Below are 21706 nucleotides of genomic sequence, written 5' to 3'. Positions count from 1 at the left end.
GGTCACGGGATCGAATCATGGCTGCGGCGGCTGCATTTGCGATGGAGGCGAAAATGTTTGGGGCCCGTGTATTTAAGTTTAGGTTCAGGTTAAACGACCCCAGATTGTCCTAATTTCCAAAGCTTTTCACTACGGCGTCTCTGATTTCCATGTCGTGATTTTGGGACCTCAAAGGGACACTAAAGATAAACGTTGACTTGATTTGGATTGGGAAACTGCACTCTGAAAACTCTAATGCCACATGTTTCATCATCGTACGTTGATTATTAGCGGTGAAAATCGACGTTTAGGTTTCATTTTAAATTTAGTGCCAAAATCTCCGCACGAGACCTATCAAATTTCACTATGCATTTTCGGTATTGTCGCAGCATTGGTTCGATGAATTTTTCTGAAACATGCTAAGTCTATAGCACACATAAATTACAATGTACTTTAATTTTATCAATTCGCAGCTGCGTAGGACCAAGTAGACGCCTTCAATACTTCTTACAGATGGTGTTTGGAGCGGGAATCTCAGGGTGGCGTCCCCACACGCATTTACTTTTCGCGCATTTTCTTACTTACTAAGCATCGTGTCGCAGTAAGAGTAATGTTTCCATGATTGTTAAAATGTACTTTACTAATACGCGAAAAATCATTTTGCTCGTCCTTGACCCTGTAAACACAAGATAATAATAATAATAATAATAATAATAATAATAATAATAATAATAATAATAATAATAATAATAATAATAATAATAATAATAATAATAATAATAATAATAATAATAATAATCACATCGCTGTAACCGGCTCTGCCGGGCCTAGTCGCACAAGTCCTGGGGACTTGGACAAGCCCGTTTCTTTGTATTTCTTATGGGTGTGTACAATAACGTATTATTATTATTATTATTATTATTATTATTATTATTATTATTATTATTATTATTATTATTATTATTATTCGTACCAAATTTTAAGTTACTGCAGTAATTGCATAGCGGAACTGTTCCAGTCAGTCCAATACGACACTGTTTCTTCATACGACGTGAAAAAAGTTATTCCTCGTACCGGAAATTTAGCACTGTCTCCAAAGCGGGAAGCATGGCGTCTGTATAGGCTTGTAAGATAACAAAGAAACTTAGGAAGTTAGGAACCACTCAGCGTGTGATGGACTGCAAAAATGTGCGGCCAGCTTCACTTCGCGAACACTGTCGAAACAGTGAAGCTGATGCCAGGCTCACTCGCACCCATATTTGTGCCCGTCTCTTTCGTTCACCCTTCCCACCGAGTCTCGACACTGCCTTCTTAGCACACCCCTCATTGGTTCCCCCTTTCCATTAAGCCTGGCCAATGTCGGTGTGGCGCAGCCCTTCCTCTCCTCCTACCTATTCCCACTCTCGCCACGCCGCAAGACCCCGTGACCAGCGCTACGCCAACGGACAAGGGAAGCCTTGGCAAAAAAAAAAAAGAAAAAACAGCGCTGGAGGTAAAATGATGGATGTAGTAATACTGAGAGACTGGAATAGAGTAAAGTGGGTTAGAGAATAAAGAGGAGTATATAGTCGTAGATCTAGCCAACTATAAGAAGGGAAGTGCTCCTGAGCAGGTCGCGTTAAACGAAGGACAGATAACACGATGGCCAGTCTAAATGAAGGAATGGACACCAATATATGCGGGACGCTGCCCCGAACGGCAGAGTGTTAGATGTGGTGGTGAAATAAGGAAGTTAGCAGGCATAAAACGAATTGCACTCTCACAAAATAGAGGAAATGAGAGATGACTGGGAGATGACTATATCCTACAGTGCCTGCAAAACATGGGCAGGGGCAAAGCATGTGGTGATGTTTTTCCTCCTCCCCATTTTCTTCTGCTTCTTATGTCCGGTTTCAGTTCCCTGCGGGAAAGGATGTTTCAGCTCCACCAACGTCATCGGCTACTTGTTGGGTAGTAACTATCGTCTTCTTAATTTTTAGTGCGCCCATGGCGAGTTGAGCGATCTACTCCTTTTTTCGTGGCTCATACTCGTTCATGATGAACCATGACTATAAGACACCCTGTGACAGCGTTATACGCCAAACCGACACCATAAGGTGATTAACCACATCATGATCACGTCATAATTGTCTTAGAAACTCAGCTGATCTCGTGTCTTCATGATGCCATGATAAGATGACGTCATCACATTAACTTTACGATGGACCGGGACTACATGGCAAACTGTTGACGACAAGAGACGCTAACAAGTCCTGCACCTAAAGTACGTTGATAATGACAATTAGAGATCTCCAAGAAATTTGTCCTAGGTAGAATATGTCACTTCGACTGTTGAATTACAGTCAGACAGTCAAAATTTCAAACGAAGTATTCAATGTCAAATTATGAAATAAAAGACACATTTGTTGGATGATAAATGTTGCAATGGCAATCTGTTGTTACAGTGAAGGAATTTAAAAATGCGATAGCAAATTCACCTATCGCGGTACGTGCGAGGGAAGACGAAAGCACGTAGAACTGTCAGTGCAATCTTTATCACAAAGCGCAAAGGAAAGTGTCAGCATAAAGAAATACGATAGGCATACTGAAACTGTTTGCGAAGGACTCCCGAAAGCATACACGGCAAGGCACCTCTGCTTTCTCAAGGTAAGCGATGCAGGGGTCGCATTGAGGTCTTCCCTGCATTCACCCTGTATCACAAAGAACTAGCAGCTTACGCGCTATCTCCAGTTGCAACGTGGCTTAAATGAAGACGACGCGTAAAAAAGTTTGAATACGTGGAAGTAGAACTACGAGCGTCGGTGCTCTACTGAGCCACGCACTTTAAAGAAGCATTATTTCTCGTGCTTTGTAAAGATTCAGAAAGATCTTGTAACGTGTATACGCTTTTTTCGTGTTCTTAGGATAGTGGGTATAGTTCATAATAAGCGGCAGCTGGTCTGCTGCACCACTATATATATTCCCAATGTTAGGTATCCATTCCTCAGCGTACCTCTAAATCAGGCATAAGACAAGAATCAAGCGAAGAAAACCTAGAATCGGGGTTCATATTAATTTATCTGAATTGTTTCAGCAAGGATTAAAAACAAGATATTTACATATCCGCCATCAACATGGTGACGTTCTGAAAAAAATTATGAGTTAATCAACGTTCTACTTTCTCCCCAGTATATCGTATACACTAAGCTAAAATGATCTCAACGTAAGCAAGTTTTTATTGACCAAGAATTACATTTTAATGTTATACAGTCAGCAACAAGCTGCTGGCAATCTAGAGCGCCGAAACGATGGTACAAGTTATGCAGACACTGAAACATGCTTCCCGCGATGTAGTTCACACGAGAAGCCTTTAAAAAGTCACTATGCGCTAAAAAAAGGACCTTCAAAGGGTCGTGTCATGATAGTGTTCCATTTTTTAGAGCTTTCAGAGGCGAAATAATCACCCAATTTTTCATTCTACGCAAGTTGTGAGTGTCAGGAACGAGTCTTCACAGTCATAGAAATGATCTCTTCACAGTCACAGGCTAACGAGATGAGACATTAGCTGTCTCATCAAACAGGAAATGTGACAGTCGGCGGTGACCATGCGGCGATGTCGGGGACGAGTAATTGACTAAAATCATCCTGTGACGACGTCATCATGTGAGTTCATGACGTTACATATCGCAAAACATCGTAACGTCATCATGATGTCACAAATTTCTGTGTGACTTTATGTGACGTAACGCCACTCGATTTAATTGTAGTGCCTTTTATTCGGCTGTGAGCGAAACCGGAAAGGGCGTGACCCAAAGAGAAGAAAATGAAGACGGCGCTTAACAGTGGCACGAGAAGCCACAACTCTAGGGAAAAAAAATAAGTTGTCGTTCGTATCTTTATTTTAAATAGGGCATTGGTCTAATTTATTATCTACTGCTGATAAAAAAGCATTATGTTTTGTACATGCATTTGAGTGATTAATCACAATTTCATACCAAATTTGTAATGTTTTTATTTTATAGACTCCACTACTCTAAAATTCAAGATTCTATAAGACCACTCCATTGTTCACCAATGCCGAAGTGTGGATATGAGCCATGAGAAAGTAAGCAAGAACAAGAATTGTCTTGAATGAATCCTCTCCACTGGGTTTGTCTCATGCCCGGAGAAAAACAACAACACAAAGAATCCTGTGAGTGTTTTTTATACTAATGGCGGTTACTAAAACAATACACCATTTCCCGATAGAAAGAACTATGTGTAGATGCGAAACAGCGGGCGCTATCGCTTACACTGGCGGCTACGTTGACTCTAGCGCTCATCATGGCGTCGCACAGGAAAAAACCAGGAGAGGAGCAAAACACGCAGTGATGGACCGGTGTTTTCTACTAGAACATGTCAATCACTGATAATATGCAATGAGAGACAGAAGACTGATTAGACAAAGAGACCCAGAGTCTGTTTTTATTTAGCGCGCATGCTGCGAATTTTTATTGTTCAACAATGCACAGGAGAAGTCTTCCAACGGCACTATCTTGTAGGTCAAGAACTAGTGTCTACGGGGTGGCCAATGAACGGTTGTGCAGCAAAAGCAGTCATTTTATTTTATTTTTTTTAAATCGAAAAACTCGCTAGCAGACGCTGCCTGCGTCGGCGTCGCGAGAGGGGAAGGGAACATGCATGCATAGTGGGGGTGGAAACACCGCGAGGATTGATGAATAGAGGAGAGAGAGGGGAAGTAAGCGTAGGCTTGAAGCCCCAAGATCAAGAAGCTTTACGTAGGCTAGCAGACGCTGCCTGCACCGACGTTGCGAGGAGAGAGAGAGGAGAACGTAGAAAAGGAGAGAGGGGGAACGAATGTGCAGTTATGGTGGTCACGCCGCACGCCGGATTGAACTCGACCATAAGATGCTTCGCATCTAAAACATCACAAATCAACCAGCCGGTTACTGAAGTGATCGCAGTAAGGGAAACGACACAGAAATGAGAGTGAGAGAGAAAGGGATAAAGGAAAGGCAGATAGGTTAACCATGGCTGATCCCGGTAGGTTACCCTTCACATGACAAAGGAAATAAAAGAGAGTAGGAAAAAAAAGAGAAATACCACTATTTTGAACCGGTGTGTGAACAGCCACACGCTTGCCATCACTGACGGGGTATCAGCCCCGCAGCCGAAATTAGAGCAGCGTTTTCGTCACCTTATGCAACGGGACTATGCACAACGTCATGTACCCAAAATCTCATCGACGATGAAGTCATGACGCCGCCGAAAAGGCAGGGTGTTTGGTGTGTGCTGTCGGTGTTCTCAAATAATTGACTTCTGGCAATTTGCGAGAACAGTGAAGAAGTAACGTAGCTGCAAGGTGCTACGAGCCATGAGCGTCTACATATTGCTTAAGAGAACACGTAGATTACATGAGGAACTGTGCATGGCGATGACTTCTCATTCTTCATCCGATAATTTATGAAACCCCTTACTGTATCAGATAAATGTAGTTGAAGGAGTAGCAAATACTGTCAAATGAAATATTATATATCAAACTCTCAACTAAAATTATCAAATCTATGACCTGATGAAGTCCGGTCGCCAGCCACAACGTAGGCAGTAAAGCATCATTTCCTGTTCATTCGTCTTTTAAAATGTACGCCTCCCCTATAGCCTATAGCTTCATACTTCTTAAGTACAAAAGTGATCTTCATATTTAAATATTTGGAATGGAATGAAAAAACTTTATTTCAGTCCTGCAGGACGCGCTTAGCGCGTAGCGGGCGTCTCCCACGTAGGGACCGACAGGGAGTACTTGGCGGCCGCTTCGTGGGCCTGCTGGACGGCCCATTGCTGGTCGGCGAGAAGTGAGCTCCTGAGGGACCTCTCCCACTTGCTTGAGGTAGAGTAGGGAGGAGTTGTTCTACACTCCCAGAGCATGTGTGCTAGTGTCGCTGTGTGTCCACATGATGGGCATGTGTCGCTGGGGTATGCATCGGGATAATAAACGTGAAGCGTGGCAAGGTTTGGGTACGGGTGTGTCTGTAATAGGCGTAGGGTTAATGCCTGCGGTCGGTTAAGTTTCGGATGTGGGGGTGGAAAAATTAAATATTTCTCAACTTATTTTTATATGTTGCATGAAACCTGACTTTTGGCCAATAATCACAATCGAACACCGTTGGACGCAATTCAGGAACAAGAACGACTTGTCTTTGCACTACGGTGTAAACAGATAGTAAAACAACGATATCTAGAAGTCCCACCAGACCCTGCAGTGACAGGGATTTTTTGGCTTGACTTTTCCTAAATGTGAATATACCTAAGGACGAAATAAGATGTGGCCTTTTAAGCGATCTTATGAAAGGGAAACATTTTTGGTCTTCATGATATTTATTGCTCTTTACTGGATTCTACTTACTTCTATTCATGGGCTTCTTCGCTGATTCGCCACTTATAGGCTACAAAACTACAAATCAGGCTAGTTGGCAAAGACTCGTTGTGGGCTTTACGCAACAAACGTAGGGGGAAGATAGGAAGAGTCGTGTATGATTCTCCTCTCTTCCGTCTACGTTCGTCGTTCTACGCCCACAATGAACTACAGGCTTCCTTCTACTACATTCAGAATAGACAAACAGAGGATTGTTGTGGGGTTTCATGGTAATGTTCCACAGCGACCGTGGAATTATGAAAGACGCCGCAGGAGGAGAAGCCCGGATAATTTAAACCACCTGTGGCTCTCTGAAGCGCACTGACATCGCAACTTCTAGTATTTAGTCTCCTCTCTATGCGACCGCCACGGTCCCTATAGCGCAACCCGCGTCCTACGGATCAGCGGCCGGGCATCGCAACCACCGCAGCAGCCATAGAAGAAGGCGCCATGTCTCGGCTATACAACCACGGCAACCACACACAAACGTGTTCCGGATCGCACGGCGAGCAAATGGGGCGCGCCGCAGAGACGATCGCCGCGTTGTCGACCGATCGGAGATGCGGCGTTCTCCTCCTCGCCACAGCTGCTCATCCCGCGGGGCGTCAGCCCGATGCGCCGTCGTCCTTCCACGCTTATCGGCGAAATCCGCGCGGCGGCGGCAGCGGGCTCATCCCTGTCAGCGCCCATCGGAAGGTCGACGTCGTCGTCGCATTGTCCTCGAACGAATGCGCGCTGCCGATAAGCATCGTTCGCTCTCGTGCTACCTGGCCCGCCCGATCGGCCGAGGACGATGGCGGATCGCGGACGAGTCTGTTTCGCACGCACAATGACGACGAACAATGCACGCCGAGGTCTTCCGTTTAGACTCGAAAAGAAGATTTCCCTAGTACTCCACTTAACCACGGCCGCTCATCATCTCCAAGGACGCACCGACCAGAAAGAGCGAAACGAACCTTGTGACAAAAACGAAGGAACGCTTCGCCTTCCCTGCACGCAGAAGACGGCACTCGTTCAGCTTCGTATCGCGAATGGTATGCAAGCCGTCGTTAGATTAACGGAGGATGAAAGCCCCGTTATGGGGAAAGCTTACCCGGACTGAAGTGCACGGCCCGTGGATGAACAGTATCTTCCTCGCAGCTTATAGGTGCACGTTGATAAAGCAGCGACTTTGCGACTGCACTGCATGGCACTGTGTTCATATCTGTTGCAATAAATACAGACGTGGTATGTCGACGTCTACGTACGACAGCGTAGCGGCAACATGGAACACCGTTCATCCTGCTGTTTATTCTCCAAAAGGGTGACGCCGGTGACGTTGACCGTTGCTCCAAACATATCGGCGGTGTCCCAATTTCGGAAAGAAACCACTTTGTCGTCATCGTGGCCGGTGCCATGACAAGGCTTTGTGAATGCGGACTTACACCTGAACTAATGCCAAGACTAATAGAGTCTGAAGAACGCTGTCACTATCGTTTTGATGTAGGGAAAAATGCCTGACGCGACACAAATTTCACACCGCTGGTAGCGTCTCCAAAATTGACCGTGCGTGAGTACCGCCCCAGGGCTGCTTCCGAGGCCAATAAGAAGATTGAATTATTCGAATTTTTTCACTTGCATTCCCCCACACGGGACTACTTAGCTGGTTATCAGTTTCATCTTACTGATTCTGCGCGATATTGCGTTGGTGATGCGGTTGGGTGAAATGTCTGCGATAAAAGGCAATAATCTCTTGTTTTGGGAGCGTGTTCTGGGACCGTGTGTCTAAATCAGAGACAAAATGTCGCTTTTGTTTTGCTTTCCTTCATTTTTTTTTCTTTTTGCTGCTGCTCATGCAACCGCAACTAAACATTACATATGAGCTTTGGCTTTGCTTGAATCAAGTCAGCTGGTACCTTGCCGGTCAGGTTGCCTTGTTCCCCGGGGTAACGTTGATGCACGAAAAGTACATACAGGTTGACACTGGTAAAGCTCAACATATTTTTTTTGTTCTTTTAATCAGTTCACTCAGCGTGGTATCGCATAATTAAAATGCGCAACAAGCAAATGATAGTTTAACAATGTAGTCCCTTCTGTTGCTTGTTTAAAGTCAGTATACAGGGGACCATCAGGAGGCGATACGTTTGTTCACACTTGCGAGTGTAGCCACGACGAAGATGCCGTCTGCACCAAGTCATAAGCGTCAGCACATGCTATGCCCACGCCATGAATATAACATTGGTTCAGGCTTGCATACTGCATCCTGGCACGACAAAGCTGTGCCCGAGTTGCGAGCGTTTTATCGGAATAATTATAGATGTCGTGTTTTCAATCTGCCAAGAAGGCTGAGACCCCCATTAGGGTCCAACATTTCCGGGCGGTTGTGGCTGCCGGTGCAAGAACTCCAGGGGGTGGGGGAGGGGGGTTGGTTCGAGCTTTCCAGCACCCCCGTACACGACGGCGCCTATGGCCCACGCCTATAGAGGTAACCAACCAATTCCGCCATCCAAGCATCTGGTAAGTCAGATGCATCTACGCATTCCTCAACTCGCAAACACCCCGGGCCGTCCAGTATCTTTTGTGTCATCTGCAATGTCATCATCTCAAGAGGAAATATTGAAAAGCGTCGGCCTCGATCAAATAGAGTGGAATGGGAAAGCAGCTCAGCATGTATGCACAGAGGGTGTTTGGGAAGCAACCAGAATCTGAGTGGTGTAGCAGCAACCACAGCAGTAATCAATATACGCTAAGTCGTGCGTATTACATGAGGACACGCAGAGTGTCCACTTGCCAACTGCCCAGCTGCAAGAAGTGTACTACACGCGTTCGCTAAGCAAAATTAGCTTCTGTGCATGCTGGCTCCACAGCTCACGGCGCCCTAAAACAAATACTTCATCGTTATATTGAGCGTGACGACGCATGGTAAACGCGCTCGAGTAACGGTGGACGCCACTGCGCAGCTATTACACGATTACAGATCACTTACGTGTGTCAACTACTTAATCCGTAAAACGCACGCAATAGCCCTTGTGATCGTGGCTATGCTGTCATCACTTCCCCGAAAGAACAATCGGCACGCACGTACAAGCGCGAAATCACCCCATCTATACAGAGTTCCAAGTTATTTGAGCTAAACGAGTACGTAGCCGGAAGGAAACAGGGCAATGTTGCTTGCCATCGCTTGCACCATACACGGTGTGACATGTAGTCACGGTTCATCACAAACAGCTTTAGTTCGCGCTCTACGCGCTACGCAAGTGCTTTCACCAAACTTGAACGAGAGGCCACAGTATGCCAGGAATTCGACGGTGGCCATCATAATTTCACGAAAACGAAACCAGATGTTTTCGCCGTCGCTATTAAAGGAAGTCATCGGCGAATGTGAGCTGAAGAATGTAATTATTTCTTAACGTAAGTAAGCTTTGCTTACCAGAGCATCATTAATAGTACGCACCTTTACATGTGTACTGGACAAGAAACGTTCTCATACATGTGGTTTCATGGGACACATTTCACGCAGATATCGCACTCACAAATAGGGAGCGAAAGCGCTTTCTTGAAATGCAGCTGATTCCACCCGAGTTTGCACGTATAGGCGCCTGCATGCATATTCCATCACACACACAATAGCATTATGCTCAGTTTGGCATGCGCAGTGGCCCCATGCGAGTGCTATTGACTGCCACCCGTCGTCGTCTCATGTCTTGTGTCGGTGTCATGTGCACACGATACACATAAGCGGAGTGGGCTGCACGTTCGGAACACCAGCGCCAGAGAAGAGCAGATAAACACAAGAAGAGAAGAGAGCATATAAAAAAAAGATACGCAAATGAAACGCCGTTCAACCATGATGTGCAGTTGGTACAACTTTCACTTGAGAGGAGCGTGGAGGGCTTATATTTCTTGCACATACCCCAGTGACGCACGCATGCATGTACCGAATAGCCCCAAGTTCGTGCAACAGATGCAGACTCACGTATGTCGGAAAGCGCGTGAATTACCCAAAAAGAACTAATCGTGATCGGCGTAACGAACGCTTCTTAGGCCAGTTCTTATACGGGCGCGAAGTATAAGCGCGGGCGATGTTCCACGTCGGCATCGCCACAGGCGGCGCCTCGGCCGAGCTGTGCGCACGTGCCTCATTTGCGCGCCGGCGGCTACCGGTCAGCAGCGCGAAATGGAGCAGCAGCGGCGCCGAGGAGGCACGCCCTGCTGCTGACCAGAGCATTCTTCTTCCTGCTCGGCTCATTTCGCCAGCTCCACCCGGAGGAGAGCGATGTGTTGTGTGCGTGCGGTCGCCGATGCGTCGGCACCTCACACCCGAGACTGAACACTCCGCGCGTGCAGCTTGCGTGGCGTATTGCGCGTTGCGGTGGGTAAGTCGGGAAATGAGCCTCCCGAAAGAACGAGGACGGCACACTCCACTCTCAGCGGCTACGATAAAGTGAAGGAATCAACGCGGCCCGGAACCTCGAAAAAAATGTAGCGGTTTCCTTGACGGCTGCTCATTACTGGTCCTTTTGCTCGGATTGCTTTGTCCGAACAGTTACGAGAGGAATACAATGTTGCACGCGTAGTCATATAGGCACGAGTGAAGTGACAGGCAGGGCGACTCTCATCAATCATCTAAAACGGGGCGCCCATTTTGACCCATACCTTCACTGAGCAGGACCTTTTAGATGATCATTTTCAATGCGCAGGGTTAGAGCTACGCGTCGATATCGACAACAAAGGACCTCTGAGGTTGCTTACAAATCACTGTTTGTCTATCGTAGTGGTGTAGTGGTTACAATGCTCAGCTGCTAACCCGAAGGCTACGGCGGCCACATTTCAATAGAGTGAAATGCTAGAGACCCGAGTACTCTGCGATGTCAGTGTCACGCTAAAGAACATCATGATCTAACTTTCTGGAGCACTCTACCACGGCGTGCCGCACAATTACGTCGTGGTTTCAGCAGGCAAAACCCCAGCAGATGTTATTATTCAAAGAACTGCTTACTTCGCATCTTAAGCCCGGAAATCGGGGACCAAGGGCAGACCTTCGCGACACAAGTCTTCAATTTCTTTTCATTACTTTTGCATCACATTGTAGAGCATCTTTTAATTGCGACTCATTTTCTATGGAGGCGAAAATGCTTGAAAAAGGTGCGCCTAGATTCAGGAACGTTAAAGAACCCAGGGGGCTGAAATTTCCGGATCCCTACACTACAGCGTTCCTGATAATCATATATTTGCCTAATAATTCTGGACCAACGGGAGGGGGAAGGGTTGCTGCAATAAACATGACCCCTCCCCCCCCCCCAGAAAAAAAATGGCCACGTATCTGCATTTAATCTGCAAATGTCGTCGAAAGACGATAGTCCTGCATGTGGAGAGAACGAACAAAACATTTATTTGATGTTCTGCTCAAGAAAATCGGTGAATAGTATTCTGTAGGCGCTGCGTTAGAGTGCCTTGAGCGTGCAGCGGAGGCGAACGAGCGCATCAAGTCACGCCACACGTGAGACATAAGCGCCATCTGACAGTTGTCTTAGAAAACAAAGCTCGTGGCTCTGAGACGGGTGTTCGCGCCCGCCTCAGAGGCGATAAGGTGTAGAACGCAAGGCGACGGGTAGGTGCCACCACCGTCCCGTTTTAGCAAAACGTTAAAACACTCGCCTTTTCCTGCAAGCGTTGCATGGTCAGCGCAGCGTGATAAGCGCTACCGTCCTTAAAATTACTTATGTATGCCTTTCCAAGCAAAAGGCGCACATGCAGAATATATACGTGTTGTCATGGGGCCCCAGACACGCGCAATAATTGCTTTTTAATCGACAATTGCACAAGTATGAACGCTGAACCTTGAGCAACATAGGTGGGCGCTGCGCATGGGGTCGGCTGCTTCAGATACCCGATGCTGTTAAGAGTGGACAAACAGACAAATGTACAGACAGACAGACAGACAGACAGACAGACAGACAGACAGACAGACAGACAGACAGACAGACAGACAGACAGACAGACAGACAGACAGACAGACCAAACTTTTTACATCGAAGGTCCCCAAGAAAGACTATGGTCTTTAAAAACTAAAGGAGAGCCCCCACGCATGGCTATGTATGCGATGCAATGAGGGAGTGACTGTTTAGGGGAAACATTGTGACTTTATGCGTGCCAAGACGACCAACAATTTCACATTTGCACCACAACACTGCGCGAACGAAATACTTCCGGGGGGCTAAATGATTCGCTACTGAAGAGCGGTGGTTCAAGTACATCACTGTTCTCACGCCATCTTTTTCTCATCGTGTAGGCTTACCCACATCGACTGCTGCTATAATGAATTTGGCAGGTCGCTCTCGTGCCATTTCAGCGCAGCTTGCTCAGGTTGCGATAGCCATTACTATAGTGGTTCCGAATGTAGACACAACCTCTTACACATTTATTATCCAAGACAATGTGTCGCATTTTCTAGGCCGGTGAAAGACGGTGTGGAAGGACAACCTATCGTAGTGCATGAAATGGTAAGAATAACTGCCGCTGTTGATTCTTCGTGAGCTATAACGAAGTGACGACCTCGTGGGTTCTATTTCTCTTGACGCGGTATCATTTTGATGGAGGCGCAACGCAAAAGTCCCCACGTGTAGTTAAGCCACGTTAAAGAACCCCGGTCATGTGAAAGTTACCGGAGCCCTCCAGCATACACGGCGCGCCTCATATTCGTGTTTTTGAACGTAATTTACTGGAATTTCAGCCTAAGTTATGTCGGCTTTTTCACGTACCCAGCAAATGTTTAAATTTTCGTTTTTCATTTCGCCTCTAGTGTGCCTTAATATTCGTTCGCGCGATCGAAACCAGGGCCATTTGGGTACGAATGGAGATCGATCCTGGGTCGTTAGCGTGGCAAACTGATGTTCCACCACACGGTAACGCGTCCGCTTGTGCACACAGAGAGAAAAAAAAAAAAAAACTTCCTCTGCTTGAAAATGCAGTGAAAGCAGCTTTACAAACATACGCGTCCTGTATGCATGATCCACAATGACTATGTTCAGATTGACAAACTACCCTCTAAGAACTCTAATGTCATATGTTCGCTAACCTAAGTTCATCATTAGCGGAGAAAATGAAGGTTGAAGTTTCATTCTTAAATTTTGTGCCAAAATCTCCGTGCGAGGCGTTTCAAATGTCAACATGTATTTTCGGTATTGTCGCGGCATTGGTTCGATTAATTTTCTGAAATATCGTATGCTAAGTCTATGTCACCCGCAGATGACAATGCACTCCATTTTTATCGATTAGAAGCTACGTAGGATCCAGAAGACGCCTTCAAAATCTCTGACGTCATGGTGCTTGGTGCGGGAATCTCGAGGTGGCAGACGCATTTACTTTTCGCGCGTTTTCTCGCTTCCTAAGCGTCGTGTCGCAGTGGTGTTTCCAGGATTGTTAAATTGTACTTTACTAATACGCGAACAATCATTTTGCTATTCAGTGTCCCTTTAAAACTGAGGAACCCACAAAGACTCACACTGCAACAGCGTTCCAGTATGTTGATCTCATGTTTGCAAGCGTCCTGTGTCGCATTGCAATGGCAGAGACTCCGACCGTCTACCACAGTGAACAAAGGAAAGAGTCGTGCATGCAAGTGTGAGTGAATGTGTCTTCCTTCAACTTCAACATTTATATATACATATAAATATATATATATATATATATATATATATATATATATATATATATATATATATATATATATATATATATATATATATATATATATATATATATATCAAATGTTTGCGAATATTCGAAAATTTCGAATAACGAATCGAGTAGCACATATACAAATTTTCGAATGTTTTCCGATTTCCGAATACTTTTCGAATAATGACCACCGGTGGGAGAATCCCGAAACTAACAAAACATTAGAACAGATTAAGGTGACTTTTTTTTTCTTTTAATCCCTTAATCAGTCTGCATCGTGGTCTGCACTCAGACCAAATTTTTACGAGACTACCGCCCAGCTATGTTGATTACCAGATTAATGCGTTTCTTCTGGAATCTCATCTCTCGCTTACTCTTTACTGCGCCGAAGCTGCATCGCATTAACCAGCTCGTGTCTTGACTATGCAGCTGAAGGCGGGGACTACGATTGCACCGAGCTTTATGACTAACAACAGACGCAGGTGTTGGTGCATGAACTGTTCGGGTATGCGCCGCAGACGTTCGGTAAATCCCACCATTGGTTGACTAAAATGAAGGCAACAGTTAGCCCTACAAACGGGTGTATGCCACAGAATCAGAGAACTATCATCGTAAACGAATGTGTGTTAGAAATTGTGTGAATCCCACCGTACACATTTACCAGTAATTTAAAAAAAAAGGCAACGTCCCAACAAGTGTGCGAGTTATCATGCATAGTCGCACCTCTTCCACACGGCGTGATACACTGTGGTTATAAAAGGGGGTGGCTATACTAACAACTCAAAGCTTTACAAGAAGTGTTCAGTAAAGAGCGGGCATACAACATTAAGCGAAGGCCTCTTTGTAGAACTGTGCATAAGAGTGCTACGGTCAAGGTGCAATGAGCTTATACCACCGCCCCAAAGCTTAACAAAGGGTGTTTAATAAAGAGCAGTGATGCAACGTATTTGAAAGATTAGCGAAACATACACATGCAAATGCGTAAGTCTGACGAAGGAAACGCCACTAGCTGCACTGTTTTCATCATTGTCCGCCAAGGGGAGCTGGTTGAAATTTTAAATTCAAAATCAGGCGACAAAGTACCACATTAATTACTAGGGAGGTGTTCTCGCGGTGCCCATAGAACTGTCCTATTCACTGGAGCGCGTTCGCTTATGAAAGGAAAAAAAATAACGTTAAGTCATGGCGCGTTTTACCACGTCGGCGCACCTAACCTGCCAGCACGTTCCCAATGCAAAACGAAACTAAGGGGACGAAATGCACAGTAACAGGACTCTGAAACAAGCTATGCAGGGAATGCATACAAACCTTTCAGGGGCGTCAGGCTGGCGGCCACGTTAAACCTAATTGAAGGGCTTAACGTGATCAGAGTATTGTGTACGGCCTCAGGTATATGTGTGTACATCGGGGGGCAGCATTCGTTGTGGCGAAACGCATTCCGCCTTTCTCATTTCTGTCGAAAAGTGTGGAAGCTGCGTGGCATTGAAATGGCGTTGTAGAAGAACGACCGGAAACAGGCGGCGCGCTGCTCACCAGCTCCAGCCAAGCAGGGAAGGGTGAATCAGACGCGTCCACCAATTGGACACCGCGAGAGTAGCTCCCTTGAAGTGTCTGCTTCGTTTAACCCGGCAGTTAGAAAATGTTACGAAAGCTGTTATTCCTGCTGTATACGAGCTTACCTTAATTTTCATATTTGTGGTATTTTGAGTCGATCAAACGTAACCGTATAATGTCCAAGCTTGGTGAAAGTCTGCGATGTTTGTTTCAAATAATAAGTTGTGGAGTTATATGGGATTGCTTTGAAAATGGTTGTCATACTATTGAAAATGGTTTTGAAAATTTGAAAATGGTTGTCGTAGAGTATTAGATTAGTAATTCACTCGGTTCCAAAATTCACTATTCGCAGAGATAGCATCCTAAACAAGCAATCAAATCACACATGCTTCAAACCAGCATTTCTTCAGTTCATTACGCGGTCGTTGAACTGGCTTAGTTTGCATGGCAGGAATATTCGCGTTCAACCATCTTTCTTTGAGAAGGTGCTTATAGATTTCCTTTCGTGCATATAGCACTTATATTCAGCCAGAAATCTTTTTTTTTTCGGAACTAAGGGGAGGGCTAACTATTCTTTTTGCATGATCGCCTGTACGTTTATTTGTGTGCATATATTACTTCAAGAAAAATGTATCTGGTTGTATACCACTGATATGCCTACATCTTTGTATCCTTCCGAATATGAATTCATGCACGCGTATCTTTCAGGAAATATGTTTGTATGCATGCAATACACATTGTTACGCACGTGCATGCAAGGTTTTGTGGCACTTAGATGCGTCGTTACGATCAGAATACAACATCTGTTAGTAAGTGCCAGTGATTGTCTCTATTCTTGGTGGTCTGTCTTGGTTAGTGCTTAATTTTTCACCATATATTTATAGGCGTACACATGCATACACATGCCAAATGAAAGATAGAAAAAACTACTCTCTCTCCTCTCCTAACTACGTCAGCGATTGCGAGAAAGCATTTCACAGATCGTCAAGAACTGCGCATTCCGCAGCACAACGTACACCAACGGTTCGGACATCGTGGGCGCCCCCCTACTGCGCGATACAAAAAATAGCGTACCAACTCCTCGAAACCATGGTTGGACATTCATGCATGCGTCGGCATTTCGGACCTCGCAACCAAGCTTTTCGCGGGCAGCTGGGGTACCGTCAATAGACACTAGCTGCTGGAACGACTCATTCCCACATTCACAAACGCTCCTCGACTCGACTTTCACCCTTCACTTGACAGAGTTGAGCACAGCGCCGCCGCTCGACTGAAAATGGCGCTGCGCTACTGAAGAATCGCAGCAGATTATCGCAGACGTGCAGTGACTTGTCGAAACTAGAGGCGGCGCTCCCATCGGCTTTCTCAAGTGAAGGTGGAGCGTTGAGTGAAGGGACGTTCTTGAATACGGGGGTATAAGACTCACGTGCAGCCGTGTTTGGTAACGCAGCGATGTGACATGAAATTACATTAAAGTAAAAAAGAAAACAACTTGGGCTAACAGTGAGCTAAGCTAGTTGGCACGTACGTGCCAACGCGGACACAAGAAGGTATAGTCAGGACATCACAGACATATATACTAACAAATCATGCAGAAGCGCAATATGGCGAAAAAAAAAAGAAGGCACGAAAACTTACCTGCGCATCCATGGCCACGCAATTATGCGCACTTATCACTTTGGCACGCGTGGTGTTCTAGGTGAAAGATAATGGCTGAGGCTTTTTGATTTCATCGTTATGTAAGTTAATCGACGGTAGGCTCACGCATGCGCTATACTCAATCATCAGACGCGTTGCTACATTTCTATGCCGGTATATGAAACTGCTCATGCATCGAATGTCGGCGAGCACACTCTCGGCAATGTAAAGAAAGATTAGAGCCTCCGGTTAGTGATCTGTTGTGTTCCAAAGAGAGAGAGAGAGAGATAACTAGAGAGGAAAGGCAGGGAGGAAAGCTTGGCTCGGTTGGCTACCCTAACTTGGGGTGGGGGAAAAGGAGAATAATAGAACGGAAAGAGATAGAAAAGAAGAGGAGTAAGAAAGAGAAGCATGAATAGTCAGCTCGAGACTACACAGCACGGCCTCGCACAGTTCTTTCACAAGCGGTCGGGAAGTCTGGTGGCCCTTAAAAAGTACAAGAGGGCTTTCGTGGCTTTGCGCGTATGGGAAGCCGTCGGCCAAGGTCCCAGGATCTTCTCTTCTGTAAGCGGCCGTGAATCCAGCTGACAGAGCTTGGCTTCCATAATACGTCGTTCGGTCTGGTAGGCTGGGCAATGACATAGAATGTGTTCCAAAATTCTCTGGTTAATGCAGTGGCCCGGCCGTCCTATACGTGAAAGCGGCGCCATACACAACTTTTGTGCGGCTTTCTGCAACCATGCATCGACGCGACCTGCTAAGAGGAATTGTGCCATGTATACTGTCCGCAGCATCTTGGAGTCAAGCCAGATCCTGTCAGCAATTCCTCAAGGTTCTTTTTTTTTTGCTTTACTCCACGTGACAACCACCGCCAGAAGCAGCTGTGCGTGGACTGGACGAGGGTAACTAAACAGCACGCAAAATTCCTATGGGGCGTAAAACTTCGAGAACTTCAAACATCTAAGAAGTTTTTTTTTACTGTTTCACAGCAAATAAATGTGCTAGTCCTTGGAACTGTCCTAAACGATGGTCAATGCTGAAGGTTAGCCTTAGGCCCAAAATACTGTTTGAAGTTGGACATCAAACCAAGAGACGTTTTTAGGTTTGCCACTTACTATCACTACACAATGAAGTTCCAGAGGAAGAACACTCGCGTGCACTACGTTTCACACTGCATGCGCTGCTAGTATTGACGGATTCAATATGCTTCTGAAATGTCCTGATCCTATCCGGCCCTTGGTTGATTATTGTGTGCAGAACAAACTCAAAGCAGCAACTTCAGATAAGTAAGGATAGTTTGTAATTATGTCATACAGAGTGTTCTAAGAAAAAAAAAACGTTAAATCGTCATAAAAAGGAATTTTAGGACGGTGACACCTTAACCATCAGTATAGGCAACGTACTGTCGACCTTTTTTTACAACATAATCCTGAGAGTGGCTCGCAATGTAAAGTAGGCTCATTCACTTACTTTGGATTTCTTTTTAGCGAAAACGCATAAGAACGTAAAAGCCGCCACAGCTGAAAGGGACCTTATATACTACATTTGTACGGCAATCTTTAGGCAGGCTCCTAGCCGGTGCAAGGTGGGGGTGGGGGGGGGGGTGGGGGGGGGGTGGCATAGCTCCCGGACCCACTGCCATAGCACCCCCTGGATGGAGAGGGGTGTTTTACCGAAAATAAGTAATAAATACAGTAGGGGTTTTGCGAATATTGAGATTCCATCTCGAATCGAATAGGACGGAATAGGGGCCAAAATATCGAATATCGGATCGAATATCGTATTTCTCAAAAAATCTCTTGAATTTCTCGAGATTTCTCGAAAATGAAATTAAATAACAAAGAAGTGAAACCTGATTATGTCCTCGAGCAGATAACGCGGCAAGTGACTGCTGCCGAAAGACTACAAATCGTCACGCAGATGCTCAGGTTGTTCCACATGACCTGGCATCAGGCTCTCTTGCCAGGGTACGGTGTTTCCTGCGGTAGAAAACTTGAGCGCAACTTAAACAACCTCAGACACCGAATTGGGAACCCCGAGATGCCTGGGTTGTTTGAGAGTCCTGCATGCAGGGGCACTTCTAACCGATTATTAGTAACGAGTGTTACCTATCAGATATTCCAACTTAATTTTGAATTACGGGGGAGTGATCATCCGCCTATTCGCGGTTTGACGTTTCCAGATGTTTTGTGGTTTGACGTAGACAGGGGCCGCCAAGTGACAGTGGAGGGGTCAAGCAAGTATTGTCGACGTCAGAGAACGTATATTGCCCTCTGCAGGGCGTTATTTTCTCATGGTATTTAGGCGGGCGTTTCAAACTGACAAAAAATCGTTCCAAGTTAACGACGCTAGCATTAATTATACAATGCGTTAGAGCCTTTCCGATTCACTTTCGACATTATCAGACACAAACTACAAACTACTCTAAATAAAATAAAAAGTCGCAAACAAATATTTCGTTGTCGGGGGTAGTTTAATAGCAGAGATTAAAAGATATAGCAAAGAAATTATTGCGGTACCTCAATAAAGTGAAGCTCCATATGCTCTTGCCAGTATTTTAAATGACCGTCCTATTCTTGGGATCATTGAATAATGTTTGAATCTTTCGACTACAAGTAAGTTTTGTGTTCAATGTGCTGGTTTTTTGTTAAAGCACACACACACACACACACACACACACACACACACGCACACACACAGATATATATATATATATATATATATATATATATATATATATATATATATATATATATATATATATATATATATATATATATATATATATATATATATATATATATATATATATATATATATATATATATATATATATATATATATATATATATATATATATATATATATGGCAGGCATGGTGGTTGAGTGGCCGTAGCGTTGCATATAGTCCAGTAGATCCTCCGTGAGCGGTCACAACGTGGTTTAGGCCAGACTCTAGGCCGAAACGTCGAAATAAACCACGTTGTGACCGCTCACGGAGGATCTACTGGACTATATATATATATATATATATATATATATATATATATATATATATATATATATATATATGCGTTTTTGAACCACGTCCCCACCTTAACCAAATTGCACCATTGGCCTCTGTCATGTTTTAAATTTTTGTCCCGTCGAATCAATCAAAACTTCGAATACTATCTATGTGAAAGTCGAATCGAATTAATAAATTAGGTATTCGACTTTATTTAGAAAACGAAAAAATTTTCGCACCCCCCCCCCCCCCAATTTATGTGCTTTTATCGCATAGTATTTAGCAACCGACCACCACCCCGCCTCCTTTTGCGAAAAATATGAAAAATATTCCTGGCTACAGAAATGCTGCTATGACCACAAACGTGCGCAAAGCTCCCCCTGCAACCCCTTCCCCCCCCCCCCCCCTACATATCATGTCAGTGTATGGAGCTAACTTTGCGCCGTCTCCCTCTGCCCTTCCCCCCGCGCTATGGCCATGCCTGGTGCGTTTAGTGTGTAACGGTGTCGCTGCCCTCCAAACATGCCGGGCAGCTATCCTAAACCCAGAGTGCATAGTAGTCGTGTACGATATTTCGTGTGCAGCAAGCTTACCTTTTTTTTTTTTCTCCGGATAATGCAAAATAACGTTTCGGAACAGTGAGTAATGGTAATATTCGAAAATATTCGGTTCAGCTTGAACTCAAATTTTATAATTTGAAGTAAAAACCATTCGCAAACCCCCTACCCGCTCGTTGAAGATAGACTGAGTGCCCTCCACGGCGAGTCATCATAATCACATCATGGTTTTCGCACGGAAAGTCCCGGAATATATTTTGATTTACGACTCTGCTTCTTCTCTGACTGTGCACACACACACACACACGCGCGCACACACAAAACATCAATGTACAAACGGGACTGCAGGGTGGTGGCGCCATCAATTGACGTGAAATGTCAACGCGCCAGACAATGCTACAGCCTCTGAGATGTAAAACACTGTACAACACACGGAGCAACTTTTTCCTTCCTCCGTGGTACAACATTTCGAAGAAAATGAACTGCAATTCTGTCGTTCCTCCACAGTCATGATCATCATCGTACACAGCAGTGCTTCAAGTCACGGAGGAAGGGAAGGACCTTTCCTTCCTTCGTGGTTTCAAATACTCTACGTCAGGCACAGCATGGAAGAAGGAATAGAAGCGCAGCCGCAAATCTCCACTAGGTTTGGCACAGCTGTGGCCTCGTAAACTAGTAGCATGGCGCATATCTCGCTTTAAATTGCCAATGTCGGCGGGTGATATTTGAAAAGCGAAAGTAAACTGTCCGCTTTCAGTAGCGCACAGCGCAACACTGAAACTTAAGAAAATTCAAGACTATTTTTATCTGTAAATCTTTATATGTTACTACTTGCTGTTGTTTAACAGTATGCTACGTTGGGCAAGTTGATGCATCTTTATTTGAAAGACGTGACTCAAAGTTAAAAACGAGAAAACCGAG

At 45.0% G+C, this 21706-nt stretch overlaps 1 long non-coding RNA gene across 1 annotated transcript in view; it reads right to left on the bottom strand.

The window, feature by feature from the left end:
• The window catches only part of LOC142803587 (uncharacterized), a 254867-nt gene that overhangs the window by 232566 nt on the left and 595 nt on the right, over positions 1-21706 (bottom strand). The window lies entirely within an intron of this gene.

This window comes from Rhipicephalus microplus, chromosome 3 (assembly GCF_043290135.1).
Source record: "Rhipicephalus microplus isolate Deutch F79 chromosome 3, USDA_Rmic, whole genome shotgun sequence".
Taxonomy (NCBI): domain Eukaryota; kingdom Metazoa; phylum Arthropoda; class Arachnida; order Ixodida; family Ixodidae; genus Rhipicephalus; species Rhipicephalus microplus.
Note: the sequence above shows the minus strand (reverse complement) of the source record. Positions and strands in the feature narration are given on the sequence as shown.